This window comes from Pollicipes pollicipes, unplaced genomic scaffold, assembly GCF_011947565.3.
Source record: "Pollicipes pollicipes isolate AB1234 unplaced genomic scaffold, Ppol_2.1 Scaffold_7261;HRSCAF=8764_pilon_pilon_pilon, whole genome shotgun sequence".
Classification (NCBI taxonomy): domain Eukaryota; kingdom Metazoa; phylum Arthropoda; class Thecostraca; order Pollicipedomorpha; family Pollicipedidae; genus Pollicipes; species Pollicipes pollicipes.
This window is the reverse complement of record NW_023597054.1, coordinates 50,281,920-50,306,515: the sequence shown is the minus strand read 5'-3', so window position 1 is coordinate 50,306,515 and position 24,596 is coordinate 50,281,920. Positions and strand designations below refer to the sequence as shown.

Here is a 24,596-nt window from a genome sequence, read left to right as displayed (position 1 = left end):
ACGCAGCTGAAAGACATGTTCAAGGCACCCGGGCGAACCAATATTGGTAGCTTATTGATGCGCTAGGTACTGTACCTATTAGCGGTTGTGGGGTTTGTTAGTCAGTTCACAGTGCATAGATGTGTTGTCCATGGGGATGGGACTCGCTGGTGCAAGCTTGCCCTCCCCCGTCGCAAACCCTGGCTACGCCCCTGACACTCACTCCCTTCGCCCATGTAACATAGATGGCTGTGCCGCTTGTGTGGTAATCAGGCCCCACTTCGTAAACAAGATTATGGTTGGAAAGTCGCGTTTGAATCTCGTATTGTAGTCTACAAACTGCACAGAGGGGCATAGATTGCGCATGCATTAAACTGTGAATCGGGTTGAAAGAGTTCTGCATGAAACAGACGGTAATTTTCCTTTTTAAGCACGCACATACTCACTTCGGCGTGCCGGCGATGTCCAGTTGCACGGAAGGAACTGCACTTGGTCGAAGACATTTAACATTGGGTTTGGGACTGGTCTTAACCAGATGGCCAGGATCAGTCATGATCCTGAAAATGATCAGACCAGATTACCGCATTATCCACATTTATAGTTAGTCCAAGAGCAACGGTGCACTCATGTTTTCATGACAGTTGGATAGTTTTTTCGGAGAGTAAAAAACTTAAGTGCCTTCATTGCGCCGTTTAACATTCTTGCAAGAGGCCGCCTCACAGGATGACATCTTGCTGCCAAAAAGCCGCCTTTGATGCTCACTCTTGCCCAATGCTCACACACTACTTCGAAGACTACACCTTTTGCAGCGCACCGTTGCGCTGCAAATCGCATTACAAGTTGCAACGGGCTGATTTTTCAAAACCGAAGCTGAATACAAGCCGCTGCCGTCAAAACTATGCGTGGTCTAGCGTTGAAAAGTACATTAGCGTGTCGACCGATTCGTGTCGGCGGTCGCCGTGGGCGTACAGGCGTGGCTTTTGTTTCCCGACATTCACAGCTGATGCGGCTACACTTTCCGTCGCATGGCGAATTTGTGCAACGCACCGTTGCGCTGCAAATTGCAGGACAAATTGCCAGATGCCGGCGCCTTATATAACAGCCGCTACTGTCAAAAGTATTCTGGTCTGGTATTCTGGCAAGTAACCTGGCGTTGAAAACCACATCGGCGTATTGGTCGACTCATTCTCTATGCCACACTTTTGTTGATCGCATGTTCACACATGTCGCTCGCAAATGAACCAAGATTAGTGGGTTGCGCGGCGGCTTTTTGCGCCGCGACGGAACGGCGCCGCCCGGTGTCTCGGCTGGCGCCGAATGTTGATTCAAGGTTAAACGGCCGTGTAATCACGTCGCTGGCTGGCGTAATTCATTGCCTCCGACCGATTATGCCACCTCGCACCAAAATCTAGACACCGGTGGGGGATGCAACGACACAGGAATGACAGTGTACCATGCGAAATGGTGCAGTCCACGCGTATCACGTGGCATGGGCTCAATGGTGGATTTTGCACTCTTCCACAGGTTTGCGCGTTTTGTGCGTCATCTCGGCACCCATGGCACGAATTCACGCGGGATTGGCGCACTTCGATGATGAATGGACAGAGCGAGATGGTGTTTCACTCTTCGGTACAATGTTATGTTGTATAATACAACGACAGTGCTACCATCGTTCAAAAGTTTATGGAAGGGGCAAAAATCACCGGCCACACCCCAGGACCGTTCGCTCATCCCATGGAATAGGTTTGGCTGTGCTGCACAGAGCTCGGCGAAATGCACTCTCCTGCCGGTGGCCGCCAGAGACCGCCAATACCGCGTGCGGCCGGCGGCCGAGTTAAGACACATAACAAAACAGATTGCTGGTGCAGGTATTGCAATAAAACCTGAAAACGAAAGTGTTCATCTTACTACTACTGTATCTCTCTCCCCAGGTTCTGGAAAGGTTTTGCCTTCACTCTGAGGCGTCTTGAGGGGTTTGCCATGGGGTCCTTCCCCGGGTTGAGCAGCTCATACTTCAGATCACCTACATAATCTCCCGGAGAAACGTGAAGGGAGTACTCCAGTACTTTTGTTGGTAGTGATTTTATCCCTCTTAGCAGCCTTGATCCAGCCTTCGGCTGCTTTTTTGTCACTTGGTAAAGAGTGAACAATAACATCGGGTGGCCTCACGCTTTTCTCATCTCCTGTCTTGCAACTGGGGAACCAGACAGAATCTTCCCATTTTTTTAAAGCTCAACACCTTCAAAATCTGTAAACATGTAATGTGGACAAGCTCACTGGCATGACTGTAGACAACTTTTTTAGATCCTTACCAATGTCGCAATTCAAAGTTAAGGCATGGTAATGAGGAGCCCAATTAGAGCCAGAAGTTGTCACCTTCTGTCTGTGTTGCACATAGACATTGCCCAAACCTTAGAGCAGGGATCTAAACATCACAGCAACATAACTAGTTACGAACCATACCCCTGCAACCTGTCACCAGTAAAGGACAGACCGTCAAGGACCAGTTCGAATAAAGTGCTAAAGGAAATATTCCGTAGTCAGGTCATGGGAGGCGCCCATGCTCTGACACATAAATGAGCATCCCGGTTTTGTTCCTGCCCTATTCGTGCAACAAATATGTCTTCACATGCTTTTTCCAGAAAAAAGTAAAGGAAGTGTCGGGAGGGTCGTTAAATGAGTTTGTTTCTGTCATAGTTGTTTACGACGCAATTCAATTATTGACTATATAACATTAGTAAAACAGCCTCACCAAAACGCATCGAGGTGACTTACCCAAGTGGAGAGTGTTGTTATTTAACGTCTCTGCTGCGCAAGAGCCGTAAAATTGCCAGTTTTTTGTCACTAGTAGAACATTGCTGGGTGCCACTTTACAATTACAGTGATCTCACCTGATCATGCTTTGGCAGTGATTATAACTCATCAAAGTTGTGTTAAAATTCCATCGCTTGTACGTTTATCGATTAAAATTGGTATATAGGTGCTCCGAGGCCAGCATTGTCTTAAACCTAGTATATTTTGGTATATATCCTGCTGCCCAACCTGTTGTTATAGGACCTTGGACAAGACCGGCCACAGCATTTCTGCGTGACTACTGCTTTCCAAGTGACGCAGTCGACGTTGCCATGCAACGCCGCTGCTCAAGCCAGTGCGACTTTGTGACAGTCACCGCCTAACGTTAAGGAGCCGCCCGCCCAACCAATTTCCCACGCTGTGATGATGGCCCCCTGGTCCGGTGGAAGGACGAACGACCACTGGGAACGCCCATGCACACGCCGTTCGTCCACACAAATATGAGCCTCTCTGGGCCGCATAAAAATTGAACGAAGAAAGGTGGTTTTAATTTAAACATAGAACCGTCGAAAAATCCGTAAACTTATCTGGCTGTATGTGGGCGCGAGTTGCCCACGAAGAGGGCAAGCTGGCTGAATAGCGCGTGGCGATTCGCAAATGTTATTGATTTCTCCTCGCCAGTTGTGATTCTTCGGCGTTGAGCCCGATTGTGCGAGGTAAAGGGCAACAATGCTGAGTTTCCGTGCTAGTTGGCTACAACAATATTCATTTTCTTTGGTCTGACCACTGTTGCTGCAAGCAGACACATTTCACCTGTTTTCTATTCACGGTTTCCGATGCTTACACATTTTGCTACGCACTGATCAGTGTTACAATTCTTTCTAACTCCGCGCAAAAGCGCACAACTTGCTGATGTGCTTTGTACGGGACGTCAGGAAATACCCCGAGACCCTGTTCGAGCAAGAGCGCCTCAAGAAGGAGATCCAACATGGCCAGCCCTCCCTCTTCAAACAAGCAGGTTGGAACCCCTTCGTTACCGTAATTATGCATTGTGCTAATCGCATCCTACCAAAGTTATAGCGCATGGTGCAGCATATGCAGAAACATCAGGAACTTTCTAGCATTGAACGGTTGCTATAATTAGGGTTCAAAAGGATAATTTTCCTAATCTGTTATGCAGATGATGCCTTTTCTCGCTTTCGTGTCGTCTACGCATCCGCAGTTGACTTTATTCATGGGATGGAAAGTATTTATATTGTTAGTCTGTATAAAACTGCCGCAATACATGTTCCAGGAGTGTAAGCGTACATGGAGACCATACCGGCGTCAAGAGAGACATTATTTTGACTTCATGGAGTTCAAGGGTGGTCACGGACCTAAACTGACCCCGATCAAAGTTTTGCTTTTGGGAACATTCCACCTAGCGTAGTTCTTGACGCTGGTTTTAAATTCCGGTGTCAGAACATGAAGGGTCTGCATCATCTTGACTAGTACCAGTAGTATTGGTGGTACTAGCGGACGTACATCACCAATTGCTACTAACAATTGACAATTGACGTCCACTAGCACCACCAGTGGGACACAAGAATATTGCTTGCTTAAGTGTGGTTGCTTAGCCAAGCCCACTTCTTCACCTTCGCGACATTCCCCTGGAAATGATGGATCGGTTGGGCTGACAAGCATTCCGCTGGATAGTTTGCTGATAGCGACTCCGCGGTGCCGGCACGGCGCTTTCGTGTTCCGCGACAGAACTGCGCTCGGCGCCGGGTTGTGACCGATACGTTTACAGATATGTTTGCACGGGCTCTATTTCGTTTGATCCCTGTTGCTTCAGAGTATGGCGTCACAGCTGAGAGCAGTGTTCATAACTGTACCACTGACCTGTGTCTCGCACACGTCCAGCCGCTGCCGACGAAACATGACCCGAGCGGGCTGCGAACGTCGGAGGGCCAGCCGTCCGGGGAGGATGACGGACCAAAGAGCTGCTGGCAGGTCCGGTACTGGTTGTGTCGGAGGTGAGGTAGAGCGTGGTCAGCAGCCACGAAGGATTGGACCGTGGCGGTGCCACCGAGTGGAAAACGGGCTGGCTGTCGATCAAGTGGAGCGGTTTGAAATGTGAACAGTAGAGCTAACTGGTACTAAGAACATAGGATTAAGAAATATGCTTTCGGCCGTGTTTTGGGTGCATTATTATAGCTGAGCTTAGGTTAGCTGGATGTTGGTTTTCGAGCTATGGTGTCCGGTGCGAAGATGGGATACGGGTCAACAGAGTGTGTCGTTTGTTACAAGGGAATGTGTCCAATCTTCCCGTTTTTTCAAGAAGGCACCCTTAAAGGAATTATGACCACAGGCCAGTTTTATAAAAGCAAATTATCGCTGCCCATTGCCAAAAAATAACATCAACAAAAAGCTTCCCTGCGCTTATCGAGCTTTATAAACGGCCCTGACAATCGACGTAATTTTCACTGACGACGACTATTTTAGACTCAAAATCAGCGGCTGCTGATCAGAATTACCAGATGCTGTCGTACCGCAAGCACACATCTTTTTATCTTAACTAAAGGTCGACTATGCTCATTGAAAACGACAAATAGCTTTTAAAGTTACAAATTAGGTTCAACGAGTGTCTTATGTGTGCAATATGTTGTTTATTATATCGCAATGGCATGCCAACATCTATATTCGAAACAAATTCTCACCCGAGCTGAAGGTAGTGGTCAAAGGTACGCAGGAAGATATAGCTCGACGTGCATGACTGTTGCGTTTTCTCACTAGCTAAGTGAGGTATGGAGCATTCTGAGTTGTGTAAAAGAGCCAAGCATATTCATGGTTACGCCGAGCATAAATGAAGAAAGTGTAGCATGCAACTCAATGGTAAAATCCGCTTCTCAGACACTCGTCAGCTCTGGATAAATAGCACTTCGTGGGTAGGTGCTTGGGCATTCTGGCCGCTGTTCTGACCGCCTTCACAGAAGTTTATGTGCTGAGCAATCTCGAAGCTGCCTGAATAAAGTAACTGGAACGCAGGTAAATAACTTCGTGTGAGAGTGTCAGCCCCCGTCTAGGGAGGCTAGGGGATGGCCATGATTCCCCTTTCAACGCTGTGGTTATAAGTGAATGCTCAACCACAAGCATATCACAAGCAACTCAATCAGAATAAGAAAATGAATACCTTGAACGAATTACCGAATTATTATCACATTAGCGAAATATTGTGCACAAAATGCGGAGAAATGGCGTACGAATTCTGGTATCATGCGGTTAGGTACCTACCCACTACCATCGACTGAATTGCCATGGCATATACATCCCCTCTTCCCGCTCTGCCCGATTCATCCCCCGGTTTAATGACACTGCTTATAACCCCGGGTACAAATATTCCACTGCTTGGTGCGTGCCTACACAGTACCTACCCACCAAGGTATATACCTGGGTATCTCCCCATCCTCCCCATGATTTCTTCAGGTTCAGCGCACCTTGGTGGCAGAGAAATCGAAAGCAGGTCGTAGAGCCTAGGCAAGCACGTCCAGTGGGATGTAGGATCTAGGCTGGCAGGTAAGCTTCTGTGCAGATACGCGGGTGCAGACATGCATGAACAGGCGGAGTTATGTATGTCTTCACTTGAAGCAACGCCAGCCCGCTGGTGTTGGTCTACGTATGCATCCATTATCACATTGTAACAAGTTGAGTGCGCTACTGTGGCCGAAATGTCCTAGTTTTTTGTTTAAACAATTCACACCTGACAAAAGTATTATGCCTTCTGCTCGCTTCCATCACTTCCAGCCAAAATCTCAACTTGCATTCTCCGTTTCCAACCGCATACCATCACCTGGAGCCGCGCCACCAAAACTGGTACTACCGACAATTGCTATTTCAAGGACGGCACGTGCCAAAGCGTTAACGACAGGGTTGACAGCCACGCTCAGCGGTAGTGGGGGATCCCAATTTTTTGCACTTGGTGCGGAGACACTCAAAAAGTGCCATGGCTAGCGTCAACGGCGGGCTGTTCGACAGCCAACGCGCTTTTTGCAGGTGCCTGAGAGGACAATGGATCCTAAGATTGTCATGCAAGTAGACTACTAGCTACCCATTGCCAATACGTAACGCGTACCTTCCAAATGACACGGTAACCGCTCGATCTGGTAACCCTTACTGAACACACCAGAGGTCTGCCGCGATTGCGTTACATGGGAAATAGTGTCCTATCTCTACTTTCACGAGCTATTTGAACACAAATAAACGGCGCAGGCAAGACTATGTATTTGAGAAAAATGGGCCAACATGACAACAGAAAAACCGCAGTGTTTCGCTCCTGGCAGTGCCAACAGCATATCAAGTTTCAAGCAGTCTGCATGATAGTGTTGCTGCCAGTTGATGAATCTCATGCGGACTCTTTGACACCGGGACCTCGAAATTAGGCAGCGTCTACCGTCATTCATCTGCACCCAGAGACGGCACAACAATCATGGAGTGCATTGATTACACTCACAGAGTCATCAGAGTTAGGTATACACTTCCGAGAATATCTGCAGGCCGTTACACTCCACCCACATATTCAGTTTGCATGCCGAATATGTTTTGGTTGAACACAGGCGCATACAAGAACGGTAGGGAAGGACTCGGGCATCACTTTAAAATGCAAAAACTTTGCGCTTGAAATCGGGAGAAGGAAAGCAATAATTGATGGGATTTACACCTGCTTTAATCTACAACCTCCAAACCCACCAGTGAAACATAAAATTGAGGTCTCATAAATATCATGGAAAACCAGGGTCCTGGTGTTCTAGTCCCACGTGCAGCCTAAAAAAACGTAATCCACAATATCGCCAAGGAGCCCACAGCAAACATCAGTCAAAAGGGATGAAAAACAGGAGCACAGCCGGTTTTGTAAGGGGGGGGGGGAGGGTGGAGCTCAGTGAGAACGCCAAGCTTCTAGTGAACTGCTTTGCCATCAGCCACTAGACATCTAAGGGGGAGGGGGGCTTCTTCTTGACTTATACGCTGTGGCAATATCCTTAACATGCGCTCGGGTGTTGGTCAAATTGACCCTCCCGACCCCCCCCCCCCCGAGGGTTTTTTTCCGGAATGGTTTCCGAACGGCACGGCATAGCCGCACCAAATTTTGATAGCTGTGGAAAATTGAACAGCGCGTTATGCGGCATAAAAAATTGAATGTACCTTGTAAGGTCGCCGACCTATAGCAGGTCAAAGTCAGGCCATGGATTTAGAGAGATCAATTTCAAGAAAGTATGAACGACTTTCTTGAAAATCTGATGGAACAACGGAGTGCTAGACGAAACCATGCATCTCTGACATTTTTTCTTAGGAAACACAACAATTGAATGACCATATTCCAATGACCTAGGGTCAGATAAGATGGCCAGACGAAGGTCAAGACCGACCTGTTTTATTACTGTAGGGCTTGCTGTGTGGGAATAGTTTCTAGTGCTTATTTCGAATTCATTGACGACATGAACCGCATTAGACATCTTCCACGAACTTCGTATAGGTCAGAATAGGTCACTGACTTAAATTGACACAAGTCAGAACTTCGTTTTTAGGAGCATACTGCTTAGCTTAATCTTTATGGCTTATTCAAGTGGAAAACTCACAGCAATCTTTTATGGCTGGTCACCATGGCCTCCAAAAGTTCAAGCAAGGTCACTGACTTCAAATGAGGACGTGACCTTGTGCTTAGAACAGTTATCTTGGTTCTAGAGGATCTTTGGAAACCAACCTGGAATTTAATCTTGTTTGACCTTATTTGACCCAAAGGTAAAATGACCTAAGAAACCCAAACTTTGACCTAAGTGAGTTCACGTACAGGCAAACACATCCCGTGAATTTGGTGTCTCTAGTCCTCTAAGTCCCTGAGATCTCATTGGGGTCAAATTGACCCCCACCCAGCGAAAGATATCCAACCGGCCATCCGGACGTGTGTTGGCACGGTCTGGTGTAACACGGTGTTAACACGCGCCCGGGCGGCCGGTTGAATGCTGTTCGCTGTGGTGGGGTTCAATTTGACCCCAATGAGATCTCAGGAACTAAGAGGAATAGAGACACCAAATTCATAGGGTGTGTTGGCATATACGTGAACTCACATAGGTCAAGGATAAGGTATCCTAGGTCATGAATTTCGGGTCAAATAAGGTCAAGCAAGGTCAAGTTCAAGGTTGGTCTCCAAATGGCCCCTTAAACTTAGATAACTGCTCTAAGCAAAAAGTCACATAATCATTTTATCATCTCTATATATATAATAATTCTAGGTCAGCGATCTTGCGTGACCTTTCCAAGGTCATAGTGACTAAAATCATAATGATTTCTTTGAGTCTTGCATTTGAATAAGCAACAAACATTACACTAGGTAGTATGTTGTTAAAAACAAAATGTTGACCTCGGTCATTTTAGGACAGTGACCTATTCTGACCTTTGAGAAGTCTATGGACGGTTTAAAGGTCGGTTCTGGTTATCAATAAATTTAAAATGGGCACCAAAAATTACCCCATACAGCAAGTCCTGGAGCAATTCGTTGTTGGATCAGATTGAACGATTCCCGAGAAATTGCCTTCGCTGACACCATGGCCTGACTTTGACCTGTCATTGGTCACAGACCTTACAAGCTACATCCAAGTTTGGGACGCCAGACGATCCACTATTTAATTCTCTACAACTATGTGAAATTTGACGCGGCTACACTACGCTGTTCGGAAAGCATTCTGGAAAAACCCTTGGAATGTCAATTTGACCCCAGTCGAGCGCGTGTTAACATTGTCAATAGCAAAATAGGCCATCCATCTAACGATTGGGCAACAGCCACAGCCTTAGCATGGTCTTATTGTATTAAGTGCCATCGCATGCATGGGGATTTTTTGAACTGGAGATGTGCATTGACCTAGCTGCCCTGATCTGGGGGTAGCCTTCGCCCTCCCCACTTTTCGCTTGACATTCTTCTATATTATACCATAATGTGAGCAGCACAGCTATGCACATTTGGACAAGGCACTTCCGCACGTGGGGAAAATCTGAGTGAATACAGCCATTAGTCGCGGTATCGTTGCACTTAGCCAGCACATGGGTAAGAGAGGCTATCTGGTACGTCAGGAAGTTAGGGGGAAGTAAAAGGAAACTTTGTCGTAGAAACGTTTGAAACTATTGCTGTTGCCAAGGAGTGTAGAGGTGAGTGTGCTGGATGGAAGGCAGTCTATAACTAAATAAAGCACTAACTTCACAGAAAGAGGGGCAAGCACACAAGATCCATGAATATATCATGGCAATCACAACCAGGAATGCAAACAGCAAACGGCACCTAAGCTGCACATAAATTGAATGCATTTGGTCTAGCCTAAACATTTAAGATGAATAGCTCAAGGGGTCTGTATGGATAACCGTCCACTGAAGCACTGTGTTGGTTCACTTTACCTTGCAACTAGAAATGATACGAATACTTTAGGTACTCATTTGTGTATACAGATCACTGGTTAGCACCCAAGCATGAACGATGAATCGGGAGGGGGAGGTGGGGGCAGGGGAACTGCGGCACGAATAAGGACAACTTTTGACATCAGTTCCCCCCCCCCCGCAATCGCCCCCCCTGCGTGTTATTGTGCTACAAGCAGCAAGATGTCGGTATGTGGGTAAAGCTGTGAGGCATCCAGCAATAGCGCAGATATTTATAAATCGAGGTTGGCCTGTTGGCTATAGCATGTTGCTCAATCCAGGGCAATGAATTCCAGATTCCAGAGATTCCGGAGAATCTCCTTGACGTCTATGCTTCTGCGTCTTACACGCATGGGATAGAACCAAATCACTACCTAGGCATCTCGAAGCTTGATGTACGCTGCAGGTCCTTATGAATAGCCCGCTGTGGCCTGATGTTGACTTCACCATCAACCAGGTGGGAACAAAACGATACGAGTTAAGCAATGAGGATGCATGCACCCTAAAGCTATGTTTCTGAGCCATTGCAACCTAATAAGGGCGCATTTTAATAAAAGTAGGTCAGGCTGTTTAAAAAATCGCAACGATGAGGTGGAATTTTTTATCGGCCAAATTTCTACAACTGCGCAGCTACCACTGCGCCCTTCGACGCACGTTTTGCTTATAAAACTCCATGGAGGAAAACCGCTCCCGACAGCGGGGGATTTTCGTGCAGGAGTTTGTTTTGCTCGGAGCTTTATAGAACTAGGAATGAGAAAATAAAAAAACACATTCGTTAGACGGTATTCTCTTTCATAAAACTGACCTCTGGTCCTCTAGTTCCCTGAGCAGCCTCACGAAATCTGTGATCCACATTATCGCCGAGGAAGCCACAGCGAACATTAGTCAAAAGGGATGGAGAACGGGACACAGCCGGGTTTTGTAGGGGGGGGGGGAGGGAGGGGTGGAGCTTAATGAAAACGCCAAACTTGTAGTGAACTGCTTTCCCGTTAACCACTAGATATCTTAGGGGAGGGAGGGAGCAGCAAGATGTTGACATGTGGGTAATGCTGTGGTGCATCCATCAATAACGCAGGTGTTTAGAAATCATCTCTCATCTGTAAGCTGCAGAATGTTGCTGACTCCTGGACAATGTTTCCAGCGACTTTCCTTGGCGTCTATCCTTCTGCGTCTTACACGATAGAACCAAAGCACTACGTAAGCATCCCGGGGCATGATGTACGCTGCTGGTCCTTATCAATAGCGCGTTGTAGCCTGATGTTGACTTCACCATCAACCAGGTGGGAACAAAACCATACAAGTTAAACAATGTAGATGCGTACGCACTAAAGCTAGGTTTCTGAGTCATTGGAACCTAATCAGGGCGCACTCTGACAAAAGTACGTCGGTCCTGTTTAAAAACGCAACGGTGAGGTAAAATTTGCATCCGCCTATTTTCTACATTAAATGCGCATTTACCTTTGCGCTTCTCGCCGCACATTTTGCTTTTAAAACTCAATGGAGGAAAATCGCTTCCGACGGTGGATGATTTTCGTGGAGGAGTAAAATTCGGAGGAAGAAAATCTGAAAAACTTTCAGCCGTTGGCGGTAATTTCTTAATTATAAAACTGGTCTCAAGCTTTTCATATTGGCAGCAATGGAAAATCCGTTTGATGGTTCCAACAAAGATAATTTTTAGTATTTCCTCATCCATGGTATCGATGACCGTATGCACTGTGCATGTGCGAACGCATCCATTTTAGGGGAATAGTTGCACCAATCAATGGAAGGGAAATGTCCAGTGTGTGTAGCAATAATGACACATCGGAGACAAACTAAACCCATACGAAAAGTCAGGGGTGGTAAAAGTGCATTTTTGTCGCCGAGCGAATTTCTTCAGACAAAATTGTCGCCAGCAGCGTAACGCGATACCACGTGACATAAAATGACAATGAAGTCCATATCAGCCCACCGCCCAAGGCCTCTTTCATCAACGCAATTCTCAGTGCCACGCACACAGCCAAAACGTTCAATTATGCAAGGTCACTTAACTAATATCAGGATAACTACTGCTGATAGAAATGTAGGCACACCGGCTCTAGACTATGGGGACAATTCAATAGCAAAACTAGTCATTCTTCACCTTCGGAACTTGCCGGGGCCTCATGCTTAGACTCGACGTACTGCTGGCTTTGCATTCCCCGACCTCAGAAGAAAAAACAACAAAGGACCTCGCTAGCCAGAGCAGATGAATACAAGGCAGACTTGGGACCGATGGCAAGCAGCACAGGGAACGACGTGCGGTATTCGGACCTGCTCGAGGCCATTTCTCATTACAAAAATCAAGCGTGCGCTTCGAGACCCACTCCAACCGTCATCAAACTCTTGACCACACCTTAGGCATACCCCAAGAGGGGCGATGCGAAGACCCCCCCCCTCCTCCCCCTACGGCTTTCTGAAGGTACTAGTCTGTCGCTCTCGTCGCTAAGTACAGAGTGCTATCGCGGCATCGCCAATAAAGTCACAGGACCCAAAATGAAACCCTGGGTAGGTGTTCATGAAACTGCAACGCAAAGCCCACCTTAAAATTGTAGCGCGCTGAAAGTCGCCACCCGCCTCATATCAGTCGCATCACAACGATTGAAACATGTCCTCAGGGGTGAAAAGGCTTCTGGTTGGCCGGATATGATTGGTGACAAAGCCTACATTTTGCGACCCCATTGGTGACAGAAATGCGACAATGAAAACAAATTACAACAGACCAGACCATATTACGGAAGACCATCACAACTAGATGAAACTCATCTTGTTGTGTGGCGTAATATTGGTCGGCACTCGCTAACACTTGCAGCGTGAGCATGTGTAGAGCACATGTCGAAACAATGACGTTTCGCTACATGAGCAAGATGAGCCACAAAATGCTGCCAAGCATAGCACCTTTAAGCAGGATAGCCTTCAGCAGGTGACAGAAATCTACTACAAACTATACTATATCAGTGCTGACGTCACAGATCAGCGGTGACACAGTGTTTTCCAATGCCCCGCAAGTCAGTGCTTTCCGCAGATTATTCAGCCAAGATTCATTTCATGTGCTAAACAGTATAAAATACCAAATAGCTTATTGGCTTATTTGCTATTATTGGCTATATGGCTTATTACTAGTTGCAAGAATCGCGGCTGGCTACAAAATCTTGCGACGAATGTAATCAGCTTGCTGCTCAGCGTTTTAAAAGCGTTGTGCCATTTGAGACAGATGGCTTTGAATGCGCGCCACGCAGTAATGAATTGCACTTGATACAAGGTTGTGGACTGCTGGTGGTTGTGTTCAAGTAGTGAGAAAATGAGCAGCCTGAAAAACGTAGCCAATTGTCAGTTTCTTTAAGGATTAGATATTGCAAAATGTTGTAATATTCTGCACATGAGGTTACCACGTGAACATTGGTGCAGCCATATTTTGGCAATGAAACCAATAAAACTGGATCAAAACCTTGGGTAATAGGTAAATGATTACTAGCATCACCAGCAGTAGGAAGTGCACATACAATGACTGGCAACAAAGCTAGATGGCCTTAATTGTCTTAGTATATAGGTATTCAGAAACAGGTATGACTATTTAGTATGCAAGATCTTAGAGAAATCATCAAGGTCACACATTAAGTCACACTTGGGGAATATTATATTTCCCTATGTTTCCCTACATTTGAGATCTATAACACCCTTTTGGATTACAAATCAACACATTTTTATTGAGCCAACAATTTAGAGCACGCCAAATACGTTTACCATCAAAATTACTCTCATTGTCATCACCCACTCTGCAGATACATTCAGCAGATACCACTAGACACAAACTGGGTTGTCCCGAGCATGGACAGTGTTTTACATGCTGGTGCGATGTTTCCCATACAGGTGAACCAAGGCAATGTAAAAGTATACAGATATGGTGCATAGGCTGACATCAAATTGTATAGCCAGTGTAACAGTTTTGGTATAAACAAACAAGAGTGAGTCGCACCTGAGATACCAATATTTCTACTAGTGATAGTAATTGTGCATACCAGCCATACTTTCTGGAGCAAATGGGCCAAATTGAGGCTTGCACTGAGTTCCCTTTTCATGGCCATTGATAACTATCTACCTTTAAAGTAACTTGCAAGCAAGGCTACGATTTTGACAAGATTAGCACATAGACAATATTATAACAAATATCGCGTATATGTATAGCAAACCATTCTTTGAAGAACAGTCAAATGCAGCAAAAGCATCGAGAAGTGTGTATACCTTGATAGCAAGTAATACATAGCTTACGAATAAATATAAATGAATTCAGCGCAGTGATACAGCCCGTTAAACCACAAGCAATGTAGGAAGGGTCGCGTTCGACCGGGGCGAAATTATTCCACGAATAATGATCCCTCTGATAATCATCTACAGAGATTTTCCACTTAACGTTCGCCAGGTTCGAAAGTTCTACCCTAGTTACCTCACGGGTTGCACCATGCGTAGCTGGGCATGGAGATGGAAATAATCTCCGTTTTGACCAAGCTCTGAAAATTAATTGAGACTTGCCCCGGACCAGAAAATGATGTGCGATGCTTCTCCGTGTTCGCAGTGCAAAGTGCCATTCCGAAAAAAAAACGTTCTGGATAATTATCCAATATTAACTGCTGGCCAAACGTGGCGAGCAGTTCAAACTCAATGTAGGCAAATGCGTTCCGTATGAAATGGTTGTCCCAACTATTGACCACGCCTGGTGTGTTAGTTCACAAAAGTTAGCACACAAACTAGTTAACACAAACTAACACACCATACGAGGATAGCAGTCGGAAGAATTACTCTATCTGTGATACTAATGCCTCTTCTCAATCCTTCCGTAAAACTGTGAACAAGTACGTTGTTTGCGCAATGGCCGCAGCCGTGGTGTTCAAAACATGCTCTCATTGCTGACGAGCTCCCTTATCGGAAGACCAGTCGCTGAGGCTAACGATACGTTGGCGATGTGAATGGTGTATTAATGTAAAAACATTTTGGGGGCACCCAATACCTTTGTGCTTCCAGCACAAGTTTGGGGCAATTTAATATTTGGTCAGTAGAAGAGAATTCGTAGAAATAAAGGATACCAATCGATGTAAGCATAAATTCCCTTCAATTCTACGTGTACAATGAAATATCCTAGCTCGGCTATACATACTGCCTCTAGCTGACAGTGATAGCTTATGGCGACCAGCAACGACAGATATTTTCCCAGCTGTATTTGTCATAGGTGTTAGGCAATGACGAGGAATAGCCCAGTCTGCCATGTAAAGATGCTATCGGGTCGAAAAAACCAGCAGCAGTGCCCAACTGCCGACCATTAAGCGGGCAATCAGTGTTGCCTAGTTTGCCTTGCTAGATTGCGCTTCGTACGACTCATGCTCCACGTTTTTGCAGGTCTGTGGACCACACGCCAAATGGCACCAACTGAAGACCGGGAGATTGTGGTGCGCACCAGCCTGCGCGAGCTGGTCGTCTACGTCGTGTTCCTGGTCGTGCTGAGCATATGTCAGTAACCGCATCCGCATGCAGCAGCCTCATTTTCATGTATGGTCTTAGATTGTTGGTACTGCTTACGCACATGCATTTTCTGTTCCTTCTCAAACACGTTTCTGAGGGCAGTCCGACTTGAGCTGAAGGTAGCTTGGGAGTAATGAGGGCATTCAGGACATAGACAGCAACAATTAACCGCCTAATGTGGTCATGCGCGGGGGAGTCTGGTCCATCATACGGCCCTGAGTTTCACGTGCCCTTGCCCGAAGCCACGGCCTCCATCTTCACTGTTAGCCGTTCCGGACTTTTGGCTTCATACGCACACAGAATAACGAAGCCTTGCTAATGCTTAGATTTGTTTGCCTCTAGATTGCAACAGATGTGCCTCTGTTCACAGTCAGGTTTTATGCACAGACACAGACGCACACAGACGCAGGCCTCCCTATCCGTGGTGAGAAGCCACCCCCGAAATGTAAAAACATCCGAAATTTTTTATTGGCAACCGAAAGACATGTTTTGGTTGGTCAAAAAAGATCACTTCCTTCTCATGAAAGTTTACGTCCTAGTTAGTCAGGAGACGTTACCTACGAGTCTAAGCCGAGCATTGCCCGTGAGGAGGACCAAGAGAGATCAGCAACTGGGTCCTGGTCAGTCTATCTCCCGATTTGACCCTAGCATTTAGTTGCGATGAAACTAAAACCGGAACGATGCTGGTATGTGGTGCAAAAGAACATGGTTATTACCGCGAGTCATATCCTTTCATGCCACCTCAACGCCGTAGAGGTATTTTGTACCATCCCAGATGGCTACCGATTCTTATGCAATGCAGCTAAAGCTTGAATATCGATAGGCTTGATCGAACTGTTCGCGTGCGAGTGTTGAGCTGAGAGTTCGTGTGTTCTGAGAAAAAGGTGCTTCTGTAATAGTTGTAAACCATAACTTGAAAGACACCTGACGTGTAAATAGGTCATGGCCATGGGACTCCAGCAATAGGCACTATGTATATAACGACGTTGCATCATTACGATCAATGCCACAATTACTTTATTTCCAGAGCTGAGGGGGGCTTAGAACACTAAAAATGTGCAGATTTTCAGAGATTTCAATTTTCTATTATTTTCATTCGTTGCTTTGTGAATGTCGTAGGATTATGCGATGTTGCAGCGGCACCCTCAACGTGGGGTGAGGGGGGTGGGTGATATCGCAGGTCGGGATGGGACAGGGAGAGGGGTTGGAACCCAGTCGAACTAGGTCCAGCAATCCACGGTGACATTACCATGGGAACGCTCAGGGGTATCCCGACGTTGCAGGACATTTTAATACGGGTTTTGCAATAGCCATTTTCGAGTGTTTTTATTCCATTTTTCACATAAAGGGAGTCTGAAGATAGTTTTCAGCACAGCCCCTTTCCTACCTGGGTAAAAACAGCCGTGGCTGGTCAAATATTCCAAAACCAGCCTGTATCTCTGCACCATGCTTTACATCCAATAAGGGCGACTTTTACCAGCATTTGGTATGATTATCCCCGTAACTGTTACGAACCATTTCGGATTTGCTGTCCAGACGCTGTCTTCCGAAGCGGTGGCGCTTATAAGCGAACGGTCACCTCTATCGAACGGAAGTATTGGAGTGTGCGACAACGTAGGAGGTGGGAACGGTTGCACTCTATATTAAGAGGGGCCCCAAAAATTTTCTTGGGCGGGTGAACCGGCAACACAGATGCAATTAAATTTAGCATGATTTCGGCAACAGCAATGCATGAATCACTAGAGCATACGCATGGGCTGGAAACTGCAACTTTCCAGCAAATTGTAAGAGTGCAAATACCATTTTTGGACAGCTCCTTCTGTGCACCGCCATAGTCATGCCTGACCTTAACTTATTTGCAATCATAGACCGGTGCACTTATGTCCCCAAAGTCATAGTATTAATAAATCGGCTTGATGTATGAAAAATATTAGTTGCACACTTTAAGATAGAAATTTAAGTGTTAGACTTTAGTCTTTTGTCGGATTTCTTTGATGTCCTTGGGCTGGCCGATACAAACTTAACACGTGCCCGGGTGGCCGGCTGAATGCCCTTCGCTTGGGTGAGCGGGGTCAGTTTGATCCCCTGAGATGTAAATAACGAAGAGAGCCAAGGACACCAAATTTGCAGGGCAGACTAACCCGTATGTGAACCCATTTTGTTCAAAATTTAAGGTTTCTTGATCATGACGTTGGAGTCAAATAAGGTAAACAAGATAAAAAGTCGGAGTGGTGTCTCAAGTGCCCCCAGACCTCCTCATGCAACCGCCGGAAAGCTTGATACCTGCTCTAAGAAAAACGATAAATGGTGTCAGTAACCTTGCTTGACCTTAATGAGGCCAAGGCGACCAGATATCTACCAGATTTTTGACATTTTGACATTTTGCCATTTAGATAAGTGTCAGGCATTGCGCTAGGTGATATGTTCCTGAAAACAAAATACTGACCTGGGTTATTCTAAGTCTTTTAACTACTCTGACCCCAAGAGTTCATAAAACATGTTTGTTTACCTCATAAACAGAGCTCTCGGATAAAAAGCAGCTTAGTTTCTGCCCTCGTTCTGAACTTCATACCTGACCCTCGATCAATGGAAGTCGTTGTTATAAATTAAATTGGTTTACTGCTTAGGAAACTATCTCAGATAGGTATGGCATCGTCTAACATTCCGTTAATCCATCGCGTTGAACGATTCTCTAAAAGTGCTCTTCGCTGACAGCCATGACCTGACTTTGACCTGTCATCGGTCGGTGACCTTACAAGCACATCCAATTCGTTTAATATCAAAATATCTGCTATTCAGTTTTCTACATACATGCAAAGTTTGGTGCGGCTACGCCGCGCCGTTTGGAAATACTTCCTGAAAAACCTTTGGCTGGCGGAGATCAGTTTGACCCCTGCCCACCCGATTGCGTGTTAAGATTTGGGGTGTGCAGAGCAGGGTGCCATCTTTAAAAGTGTAAAAAATGAGGCAAAATAGCAGTTCTATTTGATAAGCAAAGCCAACTGGCTCCAGAGAAGTGGTGACATGTTGAGCCCCAGACAGTTCCTGCGCCATGACATTATGCTATGTTATGAATGCTGTAAAAAAACTGTTGATTGAATGTTGATTGCATGCAATTAAATACTTTGATAATGGTTGGAACAGGCAATAGGGAACCACATGGCGTCCGACACAACACCTGAAGGGCAAATGAGATCCTCGGAGGCTAAATTTACCTGGTACCAAACATGACCAACTGCTACCCAAGCGCTGAGCCCGAAGGCCGCAGAGTTTGCCTGACACTATCTGATGCAAACAAATATAGGCAAGTACAAGTGCAACATTTGATACATCAAGGAAGGATATGAAAGAGCACCACACTGGTCAGCTGCTTCCCATGTGGGAGACATTGTCTATGCCACTGGTAAAAAAGAAATGCTAAGATGTGTCAAAGATGTGACCTCAAGTGACATGCGCTCTCACATCTTTTTCTGTAATTGTACCAGTACTAGAAACATAAGAGCCTCACGTGCGTACTGGGTCATAATTGACACCGGGAACTGAAGTATAGAAGGCATACCTAGCACCAATTGGCAGGGTTGCAGTTTCCTATTCATTCGGGGCTTTGGTCCCCCTCCCTCCCTCAAAAAGTTGGCCTCCATCCTCGACTTTGAGCAAAAAGTTAGCTGAATCTAACACCAAACCAACCTGTTTGGTGATGTCTTTTAGGGGTGGTTTGCATTACTTTTCACTGCTCAGTCCACGCGAGGGCTGAGTTCAATGAGTTGAGTGTGAATTGGGGCCCCAGCTCATTTGGCACACCAGACCACTGAACAATGGTGCAGCACTCAGAAGAATGCATTTACGTGATCATCATTATAGTAAGAACGCACCCGATTGACTTCATGCGAATAATGACATCGAATCAAATCTCGTTGACACGCACACCAAACATTGATTAATTTACTATTCTTCTACTATTCCACAAATGCTCTAATCTACTCATTGTCTATGTATGAAATGTCTATTAATCTCAAATTTTATCCAAGTTACAGTCAATGATTAAACTTGGCATACAGGATCGCTATGCCGAGACCAATTTGGATGCAACTGTAGCTTAATGTGTAACAAATTTGAATGCCACTGTGGCTTAAGACTATGAAATTATAGTTTTTTTTGCTAGCTACTTTAGAGACACCATTCGTGGAACATGACAACATAAAGGCCAGGCTAGTAGGTACGGTCACGCAAATGTTCACCGTGATGTATGAGCAATCAACGGCGTAAAATGCCTGTGTTGCTCTGCATGCTGCCATCAGACCCAGAGCAGTTCTGTTATGTCGCCGGAACACCAGAGCTGTAACAGTGTCAGACTTTGTCACATTTTTAACTATCGAGGATGTCAATCCACACACTGCTTGTGTATGTTATAATACCTGCGATGTGTTTACTAAACTGTCATTTAAGTTGCATTATTGCTACAATCATTGATTACATTTGGCACTTAGGATCGCTATGCCGGGAACGAATTTGACATCTAGTCATGTTTGGCATAATCTTGTCACCCGACCTGGTGTTATGGGGCCATGCGTTGGGGAGCTTAAATTCCTCCTTCTCAACGCGATCCTGAGACATATGCTTTCAGACAGTGAAGTAATTTGTGCTGATTTGCAAAAGACGCACGATACTATTTACTAGATATTGAGACAATTGCGTCAATTCCAATGCATATAATGGTCATAAAGCCACCAATTCCCTGTTTCCATTTCGGTTTTCTGGGACGGTTTTATTTGTTTCCAGTGGCGGTTAGTACGACATCGTCCGTAATGTACTACTATACGAAGGCCATGTCTGATCTCTTCCTCGACGCACCGTTTTCGGACACGGACAACAACCTTCGAGACTCGACGCATCTGATGGACTTCTGGAGGGTAGGTGGTTTTCATGTCCATGTAGAATACTTACAACCAAGTGTAATTTGCATTCAGTTCTGTTGGCTAGTGAATACAGCACACATACTGATGATTATTAATTCAGGCTACAGGCCCATAATCGTCTTCAGGAATCCTTTGATTTGCTGCAGGTTTTAATGCTTGCCTTCAATTCTGCATACTTTGATGGTATGTCAACACCTTGGCAGCAGTTATGTTGTTGGGTACTTATACAAAATTGGAGATTCCGAAGGATCTAATGCATGTTACTTTAATTGGAGGATAATAGGATAGTGCTGTGCAAAAATGTTGGATCTCAAGGGATCCTTCGGCAAAGTTTTTCAAAAATTATAGGATCCACAACAGTTTTTGGCACAAGGTGTTGCGATTGATTCCAATTTCTGGATCGCAGAAGATCTGTGACAATCTTTTTCCTTAAAAATGAATGCTTAGGTTCTGGAATATTTAAAATACAGTGCACGGAGATCCGATTCTAGGGTGTATTTCTGAAGGCTTCAGAATGGACACCACGTATCGGTTGTGCACAATTAACCGTCCTATGACGGCGGGCTGCCTGCCAGCCTGCGGCTTAAGCGTGCTGAGCCTATGTGGGTCATAAAATTACAAAGATTTTGTTGAATGTTGCATTTGGGGATCCAAGAAAACAAACGCTACACTGTCTTATTTCCACCATAACTCGTAGCACCACCCAAATTCATGCATAATCTATCATAAAACGTTGCAAGTGTTCGAACCTTGTAATCAACCTATCAGAGCAGTCGGAGGCAAACTGATGAACGCTGGTGCCAAGAATCGTGCTGACGTACGTCAGACATCAATTATTCAACGAGCATATGTGTTCTTGGCCGTGAGTACTACACGGTGTCTTGAAATGGGAAAAATTTGGCTAGAAATCTATACCCAACCACGTTGCTTCTTAGCCTCAACTAAACCTTAAGATGCTTCCCTTCAGGGCTTTTGCTCGATTCCTAGGTTGCATAACAATTAGCCATATGCACGGGGCAGGCATCAAAGCACAAACAATAAATGTGGCAACGATAGAAACTCCGACATTTACGCGACACCTACGCACCTCACGGCCTGATCAGACCTGGACGAGGCCATTAAGACCCCCAGATAAACCTGCATATGGCGGCCTATGAACAATCTATATTTGTCTTCTATGCTCAGCGCTCGTAACGCTACTAAAACGTTGCTTCCATATTCCCGCAAGATTAACTAGAATGTCTGGGTCTCCAAAGAACTGTGGTGCAGGTGACGTTGAAAAGGGCCAGCTCAAACCCACGTTATATTTTCCCATTTTCAATACATTGCTTGCGTTTTGCATTATTGATTTCGGAAAGTAAGACGTTTTGCCATCACATTCCAGGCACTTTTGTCTTTTCACCGTCGTGGAATAATTCAAAAATGTAAAGTTATGTCGTGTTAAATTCAGTGTCATCTTTTTAACTAGGACTGCTCCAAATAGGCAAGTAATCTCAGTTACTTCTATTGCGAATTTCTTACGTTCAGGGCCCACTTAAGTACGAGAATGACTACTTGCATGATTTAAAGCTATCTCAGTGACAAGTTATGGCCACGTTTTTCAAGCACATCTTGCGAGCGCAAGATTTGCCTGAAAATATACTATATATATATATATATATATATATATATATATATGTGTATATATATATATATATATATATATATATACGGAAAAGTGAACACGCAATGTACAACTGATACCGATTCCCACAATAACTTTTAGTGTCTACACTCTTAGATATCGCCTAGGAATTTAAGTTGAGTCTGCGACATGCCTGCATTACATTTTTAACCCCAATATATTAGGTTGAATTTATTGTTGTTATTGCTATCGTTATTATCATACGTATTGTCATTGTATTATCATAATTAGTGTAAGTTATGAAAATTGGTGTCTTCAACGTCTGCTGAGTTGAAATCATGGGAACGTAGCTGCGTCGGTTTATGGTGCACTCCTTACAGCTAGGCTGAGAGAAGTTCCTAAAGATCGTTTGTTACCGCACATGTATTTTCTGGCAATTGAAATAAAACAAACACTGCTAACGATCACAAGAATCACGAGATCACACTATGAACACATAGTCTTTATTAGACAGTGGATGATGAGGGGGTCTGGAATTAGGAAATACTTGTACTCGGGCAGGATGCCAGACCAGCAGAACGATGATTCGGTCCTTAAAAAGTAGAAGGGATAGAAAACTATAAGTTAGCTGTCAAATGCCGCATGCTCTAACCCATTTTTGTGGCGTTAAACATGGCAGCAATGATACAGTTTTCACTCCCTTGTAAATGGTGACATCGTACCTTGACCCAGGTAAAAAGCGATTTCAGGACACTGACACTACATGGCCAATGAGGTGGCGGTACTTGCGTGACGTTTGTATGACATCATGTATGTCTAGATAACCTTGAGATAGCCCGCACTAAATAGTCTGCACAAGTTTGCGGGCGTCAAACTGACACAAGAGTGCATTACGCCTTAACCCTGGCACTGATAATCGACCGCGGCCGATGCCATAATCCTAACGTTTTCTGGGGATAGCTCTCCGGCTGGCAGTGCAGTCGCACCCACATTTTCAGCAGTGTATGGAGCATCCATTGCGCGTATTGCGACACCACAAACGTGTAGTTAACATTTTTGTATCGACGTTCTTAGAGAAACACTGCACGGTGGTTTACGGCCGATGCGGGCGGCAGGCGGCGACCGAAGATGCCGCGGATCGCGCGCAGCGGGCCGTGACTGTTATATAAACGAAGCCAGGCACCATGAACATATGGTAACACATATTCGATACGCCATTGCACTCAAAATTAAAGGGAGAGACAAGTCTGTTAAATTTTCGTGTCCCCTCAAAATATTTCCTTGCACAACTGAGCATGCAAAGTTGAAAACGTTTGATTTTCGGTAAAATTCTGTCTTTCATCTGAAACACTGGGGTCAATTATTGGCATAGAAACAAAACTAAGACATAAGCGTCGACACCCATATCAGCTCACGTTACGAAAAATGGCGAATCAGGGCGACGGGGGAAAAGGGTATGGCTGTGAACTGCACTAAGTGATCTTTAAAATGATTATCTCAGTTCGAGACCCTGTACAAATCGGGGAACGTTCACTTTCAGTCCTGTGATTTATGCACTAAGTCACTTGTTTATCGTGATGCTATACCAAATATCGCATTTTGAAGTTAAATGACTCTAAACAAATTCGGGGCTCTACAGTTACCGCATTTCTGAGTGGCTCTGGTGCGGATATGCTAATGCACAATGCACTCCGTACCCCTGCAACGCGTCCCAGCAGTGATATAGCGGGATGGGTCTACCCGTCATACGGCTCGCAAGTCACTGCAGGGATTAGGTGCTCCCGGCATCGTCAGCGAGGCGCGCGAGAAGACCACAGCTGGAGAAGCTCCCGGCCTAACACCCTCCATGCCTGGGCTTTTGACGTCCAGCAATGACGTGACTTGCTTCACTACGATGTGGCAAATGTCTGTGAAAGGTGGCCGACCATTCTTCTCACTACTGACTGTTTGTCTTCATCGGCTACTGCTTGATGCGTCCCGATGACTTGTGTAAATTAAAGGGAAGAAATAGGTTACACTAAACTAAAAATATGAAATTATGTCACTCCTAAGCAAGCTTATTAAATAAAACACCTAACTTAACACATAATCCCAACATGCAATGCGTTCAAAAGCATGCAACAAGTGGTAGAATGGCTGGGAGGTAGATGTCGGCGTTATTGAAGTGCCATCATTTACGGTCATGTTCGCCTCTGAAAAGAGCAATGTGGCTCCCTTTTCGGCTCGCGCCCCACCTTTGCACGCTGCGACGCCGGGGGGATCAGCTGGATTGGGAATCTATTGAGATGTTGACATATTGGGACTGCATATAACAA

The 24,596-nt window shown here is 45.4% G+C and overlaps 1 pseudogene; it reads left to right on the top strand.

Moving 5' to 3' along the window:
* Window positions 1-3,509: 3,509 nt before the first annotated feature.
* LOC119112365 (polycystic kidney disease 2-like 1 protein) overlaps window positions 3,510-24,596 on the top strand; it is a 45,020-nt pseudogene continuing 23,933 nt past the window's right edge.